Source organism: Mauremys mutica, chromosome 10 (assembly GCF_020497125.1).
Source record: "Mauremys mutica isolate MM-2020 ecotype Southern chromosome 10, ASM2049712v1, whole genome shotgun sequence".
Classification (NCBI taxonomy): domain Eukaryota; kingdom Metazoa; phylum Chordata; order Testudines; family Geoemydidae; genus Mauremys; species Mauremys mutica.
Window position 1 is genome coordinate 80,252,787 of NC_059081.1, and position 14,041 is coordinate 80,266,827.

Consider the following 14,041-nt stretch of genomic DNA (forward strand, 5'->3'; position numbering starts at 1 on the left):
CTGGCATACTGCACTAAGTGGCGAGCAATAAAACGACAGGACATGGAGAGGGCTGCAGCGGCCACATCAAGGCACAATGCTCAGCTCTGACTTTGGGCTGGGTCACTTCAGCTGAATGATATGCGGTGACAGTAACTACAGCTTCTCATTTCCTCCTTCGGCTATAAATATGGCTAAGGGAAAGAGAAGCGCTTTCAGTGCTTTAGTCGGAAGAAAAGAGCTCAGTCTAGTATTCGAATTGCATCCAGGAATGGCCAAGCAGATTCATCCTACACAGCAGTATGTGTGACAGTTCTTAGGGTATCCAGGGCTGTGAGCACAGGCGCCGGCTTCCTCCGGGTCCCGGGGGTACTCAACCCCCCACTCCACCTCAGGCCCTGCCCCCACCCGACCCCTTCCCACCCTGCCTCTTCTGCCCCCACTCTGCCCCAGGCCACACCCCACCCCATCCCTTCTCTCAAGCCCCTGCTCCATCCCACCCATCCTCTCAAGGCCCCACACCTGCCCTGCCTCTTCCCACCCAGTTTCGCCCCCTCCCCTAAGCATGCCCCATCCCCCCTCTTCCCCAGCATCTCCTGCAGGCTGCAGAACAGCTGATCACGGAGGGAGGGAGAGTTCTTGATCAGCAGGGCTGCCAGCGGACGGGAGGTACTGGGGGGCAGGAGGGGAGCTGGCTTTGGGTGCTAAGCACCCACTAATTTTTTTCCTGGAGCACCCATGGAGTTGGCGCCTACGGCTGTGAATCACCTTGTCCCCCTGCCTCCAGGGTGAGGGAGTCTTGCTGGTGCTTAGCTGGGTGTCAGCTCCCTAACACCACCAGCCCATTGTCAACTTTTGTTGGTGAGAGAGACTCATTAGCATTTAGAAAATATGTTCAGAATTGCTTTCAGGACCCGGGTAACCTTGAGACACACTGGTGCTTGGTACCTAGCTCAGATTTCTTGGGTATTTCTGGGATGTGTGGGATGGTTATATATGGGCTTTTGGGCACAAAACAGGAATAAGAGTCTATGTCAGTCCCCATCCACACTTACCGAAAGCGCTGTCTGGAAGAAGTTAGACTTGAGTATAAAAAGCCAGTACTGGGGCATCACAGGGTGAGTGGGGCCTCAAGAAGGCTTTGGCTTAGTTCAGCTGCTCACCCGTGCATGGTCTTCATCCCAGGTAAGGCCTGCTGGGGAGAGGGGCAGGACAATGAAAACGGGCACCCTTCCACTCAGTTGTGGGAGTGCTGGGGAAAGACAGCAGTAGGCTGGGGGGCAGGAAGGCTCCCTGTGGAGCAGGGGACAGGAGTAGAGCCCCTGAGAGGTTTGCCTGAGGAAATCTTAGGAAAATGAGAGGGAGAAATGGACTCCTGATGGGGTGGAATTATAGGTACTGGAACTAGGGGTGCTGCTGCACCCCCTGGCTTGAAGTGGTTTCCATTATATACAAGGTTTACAGTTTGACTCAATGGCTCTCAGCACCCCCACTATACAAATTGTTGCAGTATCCTGGGTGTAATGGGCTGGCTTGCCCCAGAGGCTGGAGAGCCTGGGCCTAACCCAGCCTGATTGTAAAATAAGCCTCACCTGGGGAGAGTCAGGCACATTCTCCACAAAGAGCAGCAGGTGGCCCCAGTAACAGGGGCGGCTCTAGAAAATAGGCTGCCCCAAGCAGCGCGGTGTGCTGCGCCGCCCTTCCTCGGTCCCGCGGCGGGTCCCCTCTTCCCGCGGCTCCGGTTGAGCTCCCGCGGCAGGTCCACCGGAGCCCCGGGACGAGCGGACCTCCCGCGGGCACGGCTGCGGACGGTTCGCGGGTCCGGCGGCTCCGCTTGAGCTGCCGCAGTCATGCCTGCGGGAGGTCCAGCCGAGCCGCGGGACGAGCGCCCCCTCCGCAGTCATGCCTGCGGCAGGTCCGCTCGTCCGCGGCTCCGGTGGACCTCCCGCAGGCATGACTGCGGCAGGTCCACCGGCCCAGCCTGCCGCCCCCTAGATTTGGCCGCCCTAGGCAACAGCTTGGTTTGCTGGTGCCTAGAGCTGCCCCTGCCCAGTAATAAGGGCTATGCTCAAGCGGTGATAAAGCCCAGCTGGGAGGCAGGCTTAGAAGAAGTGGAGCAGCAGGGTAGAAAGTGGCCTAGGGAAAACTGCAGCACATGTAAAGGAGCAGAGGTAGCTATTCAGTAGCAGGCAGGACAAGGTTCCCACTGGCCCCAGAGAAGGAGGCATACAAGCTTAGCAAGGGGATTACAGGCGGAGCTGAAGACAGCCTGAGAGGGGGAATGATTTTTGTTTCTGTTAAAGACATTTTTGGGCCTTTCCGTTTGGACAAAGGTGGCCTTGGGGCCCTGGCTGGGGGGCTGAGTCACTGGAAGGAAAAACCGCTGCAGTGATTGTTGACAGGGGGTGTTAACCCAGTGAGAGAGCAGCTGTGCTGTGCCGCACCGTGCATGGGCACCTAGCAGTGAGGGAGCTCTGTTACAGGAGGCTTTCTGGGGAGAAGCTGAAGAAGGGTGTGGAGAGGCCAAGAGGCAGGATGAGGAGGCAGGCGAGTCAGCCTATCTAGCTGGGCTCTCTGCTGGAGGTCCTTTAGCTAGATCCTGTAGTAAAGGAAGGGCACAGATTCCCCTGTATGTTTGGCAAGGGGTGTGCAGACACCCCTGCCACCAAGCGGAAAAGCATTATCTGCCACCTTCCTGTTCTGTGGGGAGAAGGCTTGACTGTGCTTGAACATCCCCAGAAGGGAGGGACTCTTGGTTTGGCTGGGGGGGCTGAGTTGCCTTGCTAGGTGGGGAAGCCATCTTGGGAAGGACAAAATCAAGGAATGGCCAGGCAGCCGGTATCAAAGGAACTTGTGCACTCACCCGAGGCCACTGTATTGAACAGGTTCTTTCAGTGTCACACAAGTCAGAGGGTGGCACAGAATCTAAGACTCCCTTTCTTGGTTTTAGGGTTAATAGCCATAAAATATGGAGAGGGAATGAACAAAACAAAGAGGGTGTGAATTCAGTAATAGGTCTCTAAATTCCTAAAACCCATGTTCAAAACCAACCAGCCCTGCAAGAGTCAACTCTCCTGTGAAACTTGGAAGCTAGTTCTTTAGCAGCTCAGTATTGTCTGAGATAGGCAGTTGTGTAGGGGCTCTCTTCTGCATCCCTCACTAGGGCAATCTCTCATTAAGACTTGGTTAAGAAATACACTTGGCCAGGAATCTAGTCCAGTAGCCTGTCTTCTGACTGTGGCTGGTACCAGTTGCTTCAGGAGTGAACAGAGCAGAGTGATCCATCCCGTGTCATCCAGTTCCAGCTTCTATCAAATAAGTTCAGAGCATGATCAATGTAACAAATTACCACCTTTCAAACAGCACTAGTAAGGAGTTCAGAATGGGCCCCTGCCCTTGTGTTTATGAATAGCCATGGCAGCAGATGTGGCTACTGCTTCATGAGGAAGTCCCATGCCAGGACTGTCTGGGTGTCTCTCACTTTATCAATTTCCTCCCATTGCAGGTGCCTTGGGTCCTTCCTGTTTTCTGCCTGTGGCACACAACAATCTAGTCTCCTAGCCTGGCTCTGGGAGTCGGCCTTGGTGTGGAGGAGGCTGGGTGGTGCTAGTGGCTGGTGAAATGCAGGGGATCAGACTAGATGTGATTGTCCCTTCTGGCAAACTCTAATGAACGTATGCTAAACTACTACAGTGGAGCGCATGTGCCACTGGGGTGGCGGTGGTTGGTAGTGTTAGCTAACCGCCTGCTGTGACGCAAGATGTCTGTAGTATCTTATGAATATTATGTTCTTATCTGTTGGCCTTACTGTTCTGTTTGTTACATGGTCACAAGGGGTTAATTCCAGCCAGGAAAGGGATAGCATCCCCAATGAGAGGTCCTCAGCAGACCCCAGAGTTCCCTCTGCTGCGTTACCTCTGGTGGGGCTGGTAAACCAGTTTGACCAGGTGCCAGGCACAGGCAAAGAAAGAGCTTGGAACTAGATAGAAACCTGAGCTCTGAGCGTCAGTAGGGGATAGATGCAGGGACTGAGGGATGCAGATGCCCCCTGGAGCGGTTGCTCTCTGAGAGGCTAAGAGGGTACATTTAGGTGCCAAAAAAAGATGCGGTCTTGCCTTGGGTTAAAATACTGGTGAGGACAGGGCATCTTAGCTTAGCAGTTGAAGTTAAAGCCTATAGGGGAGCATGGGGTTGAATTCAGGCTGCTAAACCTGGTTGCCACATCTTCACTGCTATTTTAACCAGAGTTAGCCAACCCATGTTAAGAATGCATCTTTTTTTGCTGTGTAGACATCCCTGAGAAGGGTCAAAGGGGCAGCTAACCTTGAACTGTGGCAGTGACCACAGGTCCCAGTCAGGATCAGGACTCCATGGTGGCATCCACTGTGTGGACCTGGGGGTAAGCCTTTGCTCAGAACTGCTTAACGTAGGCCCCCCAATCCAGTTTACTGGGCTGCAGGTCCATGGGAAGTCTAGGATAAAGCAGTAGCTGTCTCTTCTCTCTCCTCAGCTGTCCCAATGAAATAGTCATGATGCACACCTAGCATTGTAGCACTGATTTGTTGCAGACTTGCATAATACTTTCGCTCACAGCTGCCCTAAAGCTTGCTTTCTTCATACCCACAAATAACACAGAGAAAACAAGACAGTGAAAGAGGCAGAGGAGGGTCAGCAGCTTAGAAGATTGGATAAATTATGTCACTAAGAATTTTGGGGTTGTTTTTGGATGGATTCGCTGAAATATTGTGGTTTCAGCCTTGTTGCTCTCTTCACCACTTGCCCAGAAACTGGGCTTTGTCAATGAGTTGTCTGGCTCAAATCCTGCATTCCCAGGAACAGTTTGCCTTAACAACTACATACTAAAAACCTCCCCCATGCTACCCCAAGCTCTGCGCTATCTCTGAGCCTGAATCAGGGGCTGTGAATGAGTCCCACAGAGCTGTTAACACAAGATTATGGAACAGTTTTGCCAGCCACAGAATCTTCCAGCTCACACGTATTCAGCAAATGTTTTGGAGAGCAATAAAACTAAAACAATAGGTGGGCTTTGAAATGTGAATAGGAAATGGACAACTTTAACAGTATAATGTGGTGGTAGATGTATATCATTGTAGCCTTTAGCAGTCCCGGTCTCACAAGAGGATCTCAGTGTGCTAGGCACGGTACAAACACAGAACAGAAAGATAGTAGAACTATGGACAGTCAAGACCAACAACAATACACGTAGGCAGAGTAGGTCTGTAGTGCTGAGCGTCCATGACGACACTGCATGGCTTTATTCCAGGTGTCTAAGAGCTCCACAGCGTTACTAGTGATCAGATGCAACTAGGTTAATTGCAGGTGAATGCATGACCATTGCCAGTCTCTGAGCTGGCAGTATCCCCTCCTGACCTCAAGTCTAACCTTCAGGGCTTGATGTGCGGAGACTGTATCCTAGGTGGGCAACGTGACCGAAAAGGGCCAGCTGGTGGTGGCCAAGGATGACTTCAGTCCTCTCAAGGCCAGTTATCAATGGTCCATCCTGAAAAAGTCAAACCAGTAATTGCAGCTGGCAAGGCACATGACATGCCTCCAGTCTCCTGATGTCTTGTTCAAGCAGTGTCCATGTTCTGGCTCCATAGAAGAGGACTGGAAGTACACAGGCTTGATAAATCCATGTTCTTGTATATAGTTTCACCTTTTTTTGGCTCTACACCCTATGCAGGCCCTTCACAGCTGAGGCTGCTAAACCAGTTGTTCTTAGGCTGTCTGATTGTCTGTGCCCATATGACAATTTGCTGCCTAGACAGATGAAGTCATTCACCACTTCCAGGGCTTGTCCAGAAGCACAGGTGGCTTGTATCATAACTTCTGCGCTGACACTCTGGATTTCTGTGTTTTCCTGAGAAATCCGTAGCCAAAGGCAGCTGCCTTGTGCTAGAAGCTCTCTGGAGCATCTTTGAGATTGTTTGTTTGCATCCTGACCAAGAGGTCGACATCTGTATAAGAAGAAATTGATAAGAGGTTGAATGGACAGTTATACTGATATTTGCAGAGATACATTGAGACCAGGTTGGACTATTCTGAGGTCAAACAGAGGAGTTAAGATCTGTGATATGAAATCAGTTCCCTGTGGTGACTGAACCAAAAGCCACTGGCTTAGTGTCTTCAACCTGCAGTCCATTGACCGATAGAGGTCCACAGACTATGCCTATGATTTCCAAAGGGGTCTGCACCTCCATTTGAAATTTTTAGGGGTCTGCAAATGAAAAAGGTTGAAAATCACTGCACCAACCTAATTAGCACCAAAAAACCTTCTACCTGTTTGTCAAGTTGGAGAGAATTTTGTCTGTCTGGGAAAGGATGCCCCCTGAGATACTACTGTCCTATGGGATGATGGGGAAGACCACAAAAGCATAGAGATGGAAAGCAGTGGGCTGGAGATGGAAAGTTGGATCATAGGGCTGGAGGTTTAGGGAAATGAGATGGCAGAAGGAAGGTGAAAGACTGACCTTTCTTACAGAAATGGACTAGCAAGAGAATTCATTAAACAGGAGCCCATTACTCTTGCTGAGCTCTGTAAAACATCACTAGCTCAGCTGTGTTTTTATGAGTACTAGGGTTTGAACTATGGCATGTCAGATCACTGAAATATCTGAGACAACTAGGAAAACCTAGAGCCTTGGAATATCTAAAGCTGTCACAAGGGAAACCTGTCAAGGCAGTGATTCTTAGAAAGACAAGTGTTTTGGGGGAAGGGTTGTCTCATTGCTGGCAGGGTCAGTGATCCAAGTGACTGAGTGGGCTCCAGGAATGCTTAGCAGCACTAGTAATTTATTGTCCCATAGACTGCGGCAGGAATGTTCACCTGGGTGAATAAGCCACTGAGCATAACAGTGAGGGGCTTTGGGTCTAAACTCGTACTAATGAGTAACATGTAAGAGAGCCCATAACAGTTCTAAATCATTAACACTGGCTCCTGGGAGAACTAGTAGAATGTTAATGAAGCCGTAAAGAGGAGAAAAGGGGGACTCGGACTTTCACTGGTACAAAGGAAGAGTCACGATCTGACTAGCCGTTCAGATATGTCAAGCAAGAGCAGGGTTTTTAATCTTCAACATAATCTTCAGAGGAGCTGTGCCCTTTCAAAGATATTCTATTTTTAATGTACTAGTAGTCCAATTGAGTGTTTGCCATATTTAGATGACATGTAGGAAGAGTGCATCACCATGAGATTTGATATGGGAAAGCACACTTCAGCCCCCTCCCCATTTTTACTCCCAAAACTGACACATTTGCATATTAATTAATGTCTAAGGAGGCTTTAATTTTTTCATGAAAACTGCACCCCGCTGCATGTAGTGGGAATGTTTTTATTGAGCCTACTGCAGGCATGCAGGGCTCGTTTCCTGCATGCAATTTCCAATTACTGCCATAGGAGTTGAGTGTGTGCAGATATTATGGGGCACATTCTGTATGCATACACCAAGTGCAATCCCACTCCATTGTCCACATCATTAACCCACCATACAATCTGCGTGTCCTGGAGCTCTCTAAGGGCTGGGGGAGCAGAGTGGTAGTGGAGCTGGGGTGTCACTTGTATATTGGGGACTGTGTATTGCTTTCAGTATGTATCTTATGACAATGAATTCATTCTGTTGAGCTATGTATAATGCCCATACATAGCTTTTGTTAGTGCTGTTTGGAAATCTTTCAACTAATCAGTTTTGTCAAAACTGAAACTGTTCTTGGGTACAGGCCTGTTTTGACAAACTTCCTGTTTGGTTTAAAAAAAAATTCAAGCTGTTAAAATATCCCATTCTGACTTTTCCTAAATGGAAAAAAAATCATTTGGCTTTTCATTCAAATCCAATTTTAATGTTTTGGTTAGTAAACTAAGTGGGGGGGGGGAGGGAATCAGCAGGACAGAACATTTTGACTGATCCAGTCCAAAAAAGTTTTGATTTTTTTTCTTGTTCATGAATGTTTTAGAGATTTTGACTTTTTTGTATAATTTGGGGTAGGAATGTTTTTGGATAATTCTTGCAGGATGGGAAAAACATTTCCTACCCAGTCCTGTATATTAGCTTTTTTGGTTTTGTCTTGTAACCTCCCTCCAGCCTGACAGTTCACCTCTCAGTATGACCAATTGTAGTCTTCCCTTTAACCAGTTCCTTATCCACCTTTCAGTTTTCATATTGATCCCCATCTTTTCCAATTTAGCTAATAATTCCCCATGTGGAACCATATCAAATGTCTTACTGAAATCGAGGTAAATTAGTTCCACTGTTTCCTTTGTCTAAAAAATCTGTTACCTTCTCAAAGAAGGAGCTCAGGTTGGTTTGGCACGATCTACCTTTTGTAAAACCATATTGTATTTTGTCCCAATTACCATTGACCTCAATGTCCTTAACTATTTTCCCCTTCAAAATCTTTTTCCAAGACCTTGCATACTACAGATGTCAAACTAAGAAGCCTGTAGTTACCTGGATCACTTTCCGCCCCGCCCCCTTCTTAAAAATAGAAAGTATGTTAGCAATTCTCCAGTCATATGATACAACCCCTGAGATTACAGATTCATTACACATTTTTGCTAATGGACTTGCAATTTCATGTGCCAGTTCCTTTAATATTCTTGGATGAAGATTATCTGGGCCTCCCAATTTAGTCCCATTAAGCTGTTCGAGTTTGGCGTCTACCTCGGATGTGGTAATATCTACCTCCATATCCTCATTCCCATTTGTTATCCCTAAGCTCCTCATTAAAGACTGAGGCAAAGTATTTGTTTAGATTTTGGGCCATGCCTAGATTATCCTTCATGGTGTCAAGTATCAGAGGGGTAGCCGTGTTAGGCTGGTTCTGTAGAAGCAGTGGGTACTTGCATCTGAAGAAGTGGATATTCACCCACGAAAGCTCATGCTGCAAAACGTCTGTTAGTCTATAAGGTGCCACAGGATTCTTTGCTGCTTCTATAGATTATCCTTAACCTCCACTCCATCCTCAGGGTTTAGCGGTCCCACTACTTCTTTCTTTGTTTTCTTCTTATTTATATGGCTATAGAACCTTTAACAATTGGTTTTAATTCCCTTTGCAAGTCCAACTCTACATGGCTTTTGGCCTTTCTCACTTTATCCCTACATGATCTGACCTCAATAGGGTAGCTTTCCTTGCTGATCCCTCCTATCTTCCACTCCCTGTAGGCTTTCTGCTTTTTCTTAATCATCTCTCTGAGATGCTTGCTCATCCAGTTTGGTCCACAACTCCTGCCTATGAATTTTTTCCCCTTTCTTGGGATGCAGGCTTCTGATAGTTTCTGCAACTTTGACTTGAAGTAATTCCAGGCCTCTTCCGCCTTTAGATCCCCAAGTTCTTCAGTCCAATCCACATTCCTAACTAATTTCCTTAATTTTTTTTAAGTTAGCCCTTTTGAAATCAAAAACCCTAGTCACAGATCTATTTTTGTTTATCCTTCCATTTAGTTTGAACTAAATTAGCTCATGATCGCTTGAACCAAGGTTGTCCCCTACAACCATTTCTTCTATGAGGTCCTCACTACTCACCAAAACCAAATCTAAAATGGCATCTCCTCTTGTTGGTTCAGCAACTACTTGGTGAAGGTATCCATCAGCCATCACATCCAGGAAAATCTGAGCCCTATTATTATTACTAGCACTTGTCCTCCAGACTATATCTGGGAAGTTTAAAGTCTCCCATGATCACACAATTCCCATTAGTGTTTACTTCATTAAAAACATTGAAGAGGTCTCTATCCACACCCAGATCAGATCCCGGCGGTCTGTAGCACACCCCAAGCACTGTCTCAGGGGAGGCTCTAGTAGCTTTCTTTCCCAATGTGATTTTTTGCCCAGACAGACTCTGTCTTATCCATTCCATCCCTTCTAATTTCTTTACAGTTTACCTCATCATTGATATACAATGCTACTCCACCACCTTTGCCTTTATTTCTGTCTTTCCTAAACAGCACATACCCTTCAATACCTGTACTCCAGTCATGACTACTATTCCGCCATGTTTCTGTTATCCCTATAATATCCGGTTTCACTTCCTGCACCGGTAGCTCTAGTTCCTTCATTTTGTTACCTAGGCTTCTCACATTAGCATACAAACATCTTAGTTTTTGCTGTTTGGCTTCGCTCACATTCTTTACCCGATTAGGCACAGACATTCTACCACCAGTATCACCTATTAGACTGGTATCTACACTACCCTTCCGCCTTTATGTCCCTTGTCCTACCCACGGCTGTATCCTTTCTTACTTTGTTTTCTTCCTTCTCAATGTTAAAATCCAGCGTAGAGATTACCTGGACATCTCCCAGCCATCTCCCCCAAATTCCTAGTTTGAAGCTCTCTTAATCAGTTCTGCCAGCCTCCATCCTAGAAGTTTATTTCGCTCCTTACTCAGGTGAAGTCCACCCCAAGAGAACAGTCCTCTGTCCATGAATGCCTTCCAGTGGCCATGCATCCCAAAGTCCTCTTTATAGCACCACTGCCTGAGCCATCTGTTGATCGTCATAATCTTGTCACACCTTTGTTGCCCTTCCCTAAGAACAGGCAGAATCCCACTGAAGATCACCTGAACCTCAATTTCCTTAAGCATTTTCCCCAGCCTGGCATAGTCTCCCTTGATACAGCTGGATTCTCGCTGGAACGTATAATTTGTTTCCCACATGAAGGACAATCAGTGGATTCTTTCCCACTCCTATTAGGATACTCTGCAGCCTCAGGTCCACATCCCGTATCTTAGCACCCGTCAGAGAGCACACCCTTCTGTTCTCCGGATCAGCTCTAGTTACAGACCTGCCTGTTCTTCTCAATAAGGAGTCTCCAATCATGTAGACCTGCCTTTTCCTGGTGACAGTGCGATTCTCCAGTCTATCCCCTGTTCCCTCTTGCTACAAGTCCTCTCATTTCGTATTCGCCTTTGCAATCCTCTGCAACCCATCCTGTATCCTCCTGGGGCTCATATTTGGTGGTGTTCTCTCCATTGACTCTTCCCCTTTTCCTATAAAACTAGCTGCCACTTTTCAAGGCACAAATATTTTGAAGCCAAGGGAAATGCCAGAGGTTTAATCCGGTAACTCCCAAGCGCATCTCTCCAGGCTTTCTGTGCATTCGGTGGGTATGTACTCCAGACCCTTCACTTATTTTATTTCTGTGCTAGAAAATTCAGTACTGCTATTTTATCAAAGCTGCTTTTCTCAGGCTATTATGACTCCAGGAGTATATGAGAGTTTTGCTCAACTGTCCTGTCAGTGACTGCAGTGCTCCAATATGAAGCCTTTATCTTTAGGGACTTGTAATCACATGCAGTAAGGTCTGGAGGCTAAAAGTGGGACAAGCCTCTCAGCATGTTCACTTGGAGCAAGCCATGTCAAAAAGGGGTGTGCGCACGCATGCACTCTGCTGCTTTGCATGGCTTAGAAGCCAGCAGCGGTGTGAACCAGAGGGAAAACTTTTCTGGGTGCTGCATGAGAAAAAGCAGGTCCCAATCCTGCAAATACTTACACATGCGTACAGTTTGGCACACAAGAACAGTCTTTGATAGTCATGTGCCTAGCATGACTCTCATAGGGTGACCAGACCTCCGGATAGTATTGGGACCATCCCGAATTTAGGAGCTTTGTCTTATATAATCCACCCCCTGCCCCACTCCCCTGAAAGTGTCCTGATTTTTCACACTTGGTATCTGCTCATAGTACCTCTAGGGATAAGTGTTAGCAGGATCAGCATGCCCAGCTCCTAGAATGCCTCTATCTAGTATATCTATACTTCCTTATCCCCTAGTCTAGGCAATCCCTCACCCCAAATTTCTCAACAAAAGCCGCATTCCCATAGTACATCCAGCAAAGATCCTCTAGTTCTCTTCTATTATCATTTTTGACCAACTCTAATATGAAGTTTTCTTCTGGAAAAATGCTGGGCAGCTCTGTTAGCTGGAGCTTACGTAGTTGTGGAGGAGGCCTCCTCCCTGCTCCACGTGGCTTAGGAGATTTGCATCCAAAGACGGAGACAGTGTTCAAGCCTTACATTGCCATTAACTATGGGATTATGCTACACTAATGTAGTGTGTAAATTACTAGCATGCCGGGACTCAGATTAAATAAGAGTGAGAAGTATGTCACTCTTCTAGGTATTTGGCACAGACAGTAACTGAGAAAGAGGGCTCTAACACTCTGCCGAGGTTTCTAGTGGTAACTCTAGAGCATCTGAAGATGTCACTTAGCAGACAGTGCTATGGTGTCAACTGTGTTCTTAGGATGGATCCAGCCTCATATCTGCTTGTACCTTGCTGATGCAGACAGACATTTGTGGGAGCTTGGTGCTAGTGTACAAGGGTGTATTTAATTCTTAAATTTTGCCAGGTACATAAGCTTAGGAGGCTTTTCATTTGCTTTTAATATCATGTTACAGTTGTGGTGACTGAATTGGTGAGTTTTTTCAGAGTACTTCGGACAGTTCCGCTGGGAATTCCTCTGTGCGTTCAGAAGGACCATAAGTCTCTGCTCAAAAAACCCCTTGCAAGATAGTAAAGGTACCGTATGGTGACCTAAGAGCACCTCATTGTCTACTGGCAAAGGGGTCACTGTCATAACAGCGACTGACCAACTCACTACACCTAACACAGAATGTCATGTAAGGTATCCAATGAGAATTTCTATCATGCTGGTTGTCATGATGGCTGTGTGATATATGTTTATACTGAAAACCAGGCACAAAGGTTTCCCAGACAATGGGATGTTGATGGGCCTGTCTGCCTAGGTCTGGACTGTAAATGGAGCAGCATTAGCCAGACATAATGGGAATTTCATTTCCATATTAAGTCAACTGGGAAAGCAAGTTAATGGAAGGATTAGAAGGACACCATGGCATCTGCACCTGACGAACAAACAGCAGGGGAGAGGTATTTGTCTGGGGCTGTACTTCAGTGGGGACATTTCCAAGGTTGACTAGAAGCTATAGGAAGAGGTTATCTGTCACTGAGGGAGCAAAAAGAGCAGCAGTTATCTGTATCCATGAAAACTGGATCTTGGCCCAGTTGGCCTTGTGATGCTGAGAGGAGGCTTTTGGTGAGAAATTGCCTTAGACAAGGGTATAGCCTGTTAACAAATTTTAGTCACTAGACAATGTGTTATGATTTTGTTATTAATTGTAATCATTTTCTGTTTCTGTTTGGCTTCCTTAGTATCACTTGATTCTCTGTTCTTTATTAATAAACTAATAGTAAAACCCAGAATAAGTTCATCACTGTGCAATATATTGAAGTGTGACTCCGCAGCTGAGCCCACAGACTGGTGTGTACAGTGTCTCGTTGGAGACAGTGGACTTGGTAATTTCTGAGTGTCCAGTGATAGGAGCCGGATGCTGCAGGAGAACGTTCTTCTGGGGGGTTGGGAACTGACGCATGCCAGGTATGACATGCACGGTGGACTAATGGCTGGCAGGGTCCTTGAGGAGTTTATTGGGCCGGCTAACAGACTGGCCCTTCCAAAAGCCTTCAAGTGCTCCTAAAAACAAGAGATGGAACAGTGTGCTGGAACCGGCTCTTCACTTTGAGTGGCATCAAGCTTTCTTACACTTGATTCCCTTAAAATGGAACATCTCTTAAAGCCTGAGACATCAGGATCAGTTTACCATAAATCTTGATACAGGCTTTTCTCTCTTCAGATGTAGGTTCTTTGATCCATGGAAGGTGCAAGGCTTAAGTTAGTCAAGAGAACATCTCCAACACCCTGGAGGAGATGGAGTCACGCTCAAGTCCTGACACTTTCTGGGCTGGGTAAGTGGACTGAACACTGAGGCTGCTGCCTTCCTAAATGAACAGTGAAAGCAATGCTTGTTGTCTAGCTTAACTTCCCCTAACTGCTATCTGAAGGATGAGTGGATGTGTTTAAGACGTTAAAGTAATATCACAGTGATAGTCTGTGTCCTATATACTCTTACTCAAAGGTGGAGTGGTACTGCTATACGAAGCACTCAAAATCAAGGAATGAGACTACGATGCAGTTCTATGAAAAATTCTACTAGACTTCTGCTTTCTGATCCAGGCTACTCATAAATTAAT

The 14,041-nt window shown here is 46.8% G+C and overlaps 1 long non-coding RNA gene across 1 annotated transcript in view; it reads left to right on the forward strand.

The window, feature by feature from the left end:
• The first annotated feature begins 1,108 nt into the window (after positions 1 to 1,108).
• LOC123378828 overlaps positions 1,109 to 14,041 on the forward strand; it is a 91,415-nt gene continuing 78,482 nt past the window's right edge. The window contains exons 1-2 of the long non-coding RNA XR_006582751.1: positions 1,109 to 1,164; positions 13,651 to 13,756. This is a non-coding gene — a long non-coding RNA (uncharacterized LOC123378828). The remainder of the gene's footprint in view (positions 1,165 to 13,650; positions 13,757 to 14,041) is intronic.